This window comes from Gymnoscopelus microlampas (genome assembly GCF_963454915.1).
Source record: "Gymnoscopelus microlampas genome assembly, chromosome: 1".
NCBI classification, from domain to species: domain Eukaryota; kingdom Metazoa; phylum Chordata; class Actinopteri; order Myctophiformes; family Myctophidae; genus Gymnoscopelus; species Gymnoscopelus microlampas.
Genome location: NC_139962.1, coordinates 6669386 through 6673236, shown reverse-complemented (window position 1 = coordinate 6673236; position 3851 = coordinate 6669386).

Genomic DNA, 3851 nt, shown 5'->3' with positions numbered 1-3851 from the left:
GCCAAGGAGCGGCTCCCTGCGCTCCATCCACGGCCAAATATAATTATGACCGGCAATTTTTCCCCAATTCAGAGCAATCCCACCAAACAGTGCATTTACTGTAAGTTATGTAGTTATAACAACGTCTCACACACACACACGCACGCACGCACGCACGCACGCACGCACGCACGCACGCACGCACGCACGCACGCACGCACGCACGCACACACACACACACACACACACACACACACACACACACATACACACCGATGATGCATATCATGGACCCTTTGACTGCACACACACACACACACACACACACACACACACACACACACACACACACACACACACACACACACACACACACACACACACACACACAAAAATAACCTTGTGGGTGGCAGATGCTGTAGCAGGGACGTGTAGAGGGATTTGGAGAGGCAGTTTTTTTTTACGAACAATTGGCATACTTTTAGGCCTGTAAACCTGAGAAATCAGAAAAGGTATCACTGCGTCCTTAATGTCCTCAAAGTCACGCACCCAACAAGCTTTGAACTGAGCAGATTGGACCTTCCGTTCCAGAGATAATGGCCAAAACATCTTGAAAACGGCCACTTTCACCGGTTTTAGATCGCCAATTTTCGATTGAGTTTTGGCCATTGTCGCCCCTTTTTCTTTAATAACACGGGCTAGGAAGGTCAAACGGCAACAAACTAGATACCTGAGTAAAGTTCACTTTGAGTTGCATCCAACACATACACTGCCATGTGTCGGCCTTACCGTTAAGCCGCTAGGGGCAGTTGAAATGTCTTCTTCTTGAAAATCTTTTGAAAATGTCTTCTTCTTGAAAATGTCTTCTTCTCGAAAATGTCTTCTTCTTGAAAATATTTTGAAAATAGCCGATCTACAAGTTCACAATGCGTCGCGATGCGACGCATTGTGAGCTTGTAGATCTGCTATTTTCAAAATATATTTTATACATTTTATACATTTGAAAACTTTTGTACTTTTACTCAAGTAAATTTAGAATTCCGGACTCGTACTTGTAACAGAGTATTTCTACATTGCAGTATTAATACTTTTACTTAAGTAACCACTGTTTAAAAGCCAAAGTAGCAATAGGCGGACCGCAGCCCCGGAGGCTATAATGGATATTTTGGGGGTCCCGTGGCATGGACACATTTGGGAACCCCTATTTGGGCTAACTAACTGATACCAATGTTGAGGGAACGGAGAGAGAATAGAGACTGTGTGATGGATTCAAATGAAATTAACATTTTGTAATGGAAGCACATGGATCCATGGGATGCAATTAAACGCTTCAGTGAGACACGGCTGCTGTTAATTTCACACAGTAATCAATCAACAAAACCTCCTCCCCGTCCCTTTCTCCTCCTCCTCCTCATCCCCCTGTCTGTCTGTCTGTCTGTCTGTCTGTCTGTCTGTCTGTCTGTCTGTCTGTCTGTCTGTCTGTCATTCAGTCAGAGAACCCGACCCTCACGTCGTCTGTGTGCTGATGATAGTGCCGCTGCCATCACCATTTGTTTCATGTAAATGTCAAAGTGTGACGTTTATTTAGATGGATTAGACCTTTATTGTCATTGATCCCCCCGGGTTGGAAATGTATTTGTCATGGCAGCAGCACCGCAGTTATGAAACACAGGACAGATATACAGCGGCAAAAGTAACAGATCCACAAGCTCAAAGCGCGGCGCGAATCGACGCGTTTCGAGCTTGTAGATCTGCTACTTTTGCACACATACGCACGCATACATGTGTATTTCTCTCATATTTGTCTCATAATGAAATATTTTGGCCAAAATACCATGGAGAATACTGATGAATACACACCCAACCCAGCAACAAGTTGTTAACATGTATGAATGGTTATTGTGAAAAATATACCAGTGATAGATAGATTATAAAAAAAAAAAACACAACATCTGCCTCCCGGCCTGTCAGCCTGGCGGTGGATAATAACTTTTAGACTAATTAGAAAAGTATGACTTTTCAAAGATGCTAAGTAGGGCTGCAACGTGATCGAGTTCCAACGCCTTCAGGAACAGTGACAATTATGGATCCTTAACCCATTAAGACCGGGAACGCATCTGTGTCATTTTAAGATTTATTTGTACTCTATGGGACCCCCTGTGTGTCTGGAATAAAGTTTGAATTGAATTGAATTGAATCTTTGGCTATTAAAAAAGAGCAGATATACAAGCTCATAGCGCGGCACCGAGTGCCGCGCTATGAGCTTGTAGATCTGGTATTTTTGGAGGAAAAAAATCGTGAAAATGTGTGCAAATCTTCGAAAATATATCAATTTCTTACTCAAATCTTTGCCTCTGGGGGTCCCTGGAACCAAATATTACATACTTCTGGGGGTCCTTGACATGAAAAAAGTTGGGGAACCACTGATATTACAGTATAGCATAATAAATATATAAATATAATAAATATTATACGTTTTTTTCCCCCCCCAAAAAAATATGTTAGGATTTAGAAGACATTTGTAGAATCCCCAGAAGCAAAGATTTGAGTTGAACAAATGTTCACTTTAAAAATATATATTCAAAGATTTGCAAAAAAAAATCACGATTTTTCAAAAAATAGCAGATCTACAAGCTCATAGCGTGGCACTCGGTGTTGCGCTATGAGCTCGTAGATCTGCTATTTTTCAATAGCCAGAGACATCTAAAAACGACACAGATGCGTTCCCGGTCTTAATGGGCTAACAGAATGGTAAAGGCCTCGGCTCCACAGACACAACACGCTGGGGAAATATTTTTTATGTCTTGTGCTGTGTGCTCTATGACTGAACAAAGGAGAAGAAATGCTCACATAATTACTTTGGAATCAGAGGAGACCTAGTGATGTTTTTTTTTTGGGGTGATTTATAGCCTGGCTTTACGGGTGATAAATTACACAAGATGCATCTGAAACAAAATCGTCACTATATCAGGCTGTTGGAACCTTGTATGTCCAAGACAAAACTGTTACTTTTCAGGAAATGGAAGGAGTAAAAAAATAACCTGCGTTCCAATGGATCCAATATAGTTATTACTTAGTCATCAGCTCTTGTTAACCCATTAAGACCTGGGACGTGTCTGTGTCATTTTTTGATTTGAGCTAAAAAAAGCATTATTTTACACTTTGGCTGTTCAAAAATAGCAGATCTACAAGCTCATAGCGCGGCACCGAGTGCCGCGCTATGAGCTTGTAGATCTGCTATTTTTGAAAAGTCATGAAAATGTGCAAATCTTTGAATATATATTCTTTTAAAGCTGTATGTAAAATCGAGAAAATGTGTGCAAATTAATATATTTATATTCTTTTAAAGCGAACATTTGTAACTCAAATCTTTGCTTTTGGGGGGTCCCTGGAACTAAATATTTTGAGATAGGGGTCCGCGGCCAAATACATATCATTTTGGGGGGTCCTTGACATGACAAGGTTTGAGCACCACTGATATAGAAACATACTTTTTTTCAGAATACTGTTGGGATTTAGAAGACATTTGTAGAATCGGCTTCAGGTCTTGGGGTTAACTACTTTCACTTTCAAAGATTTTCAGAAATAGCTAAAATAGCAGAGCGATGCGACACAGTGTGAGCTTGTAGATCTGCTATTTTCACTACTTTTGCGTGACATCTGTCATATAGCAAAGTAGGGGATTTGTTTATTCAAAAATATTTAAAAAAGTTAAAATCTGGAGATAGGAGATTTCTGCCCGACGACAGCAATAAAATATGACATCAGCTGTTAGTCTGATGCCAAACTCATTTCCCTCCTTCTCTGTTAGTCTGCTGGCCCTCCTCTCCTCCTCTCCTCCTTCTCTCCTTCTCTCCTTCTCTGTTAGTCTG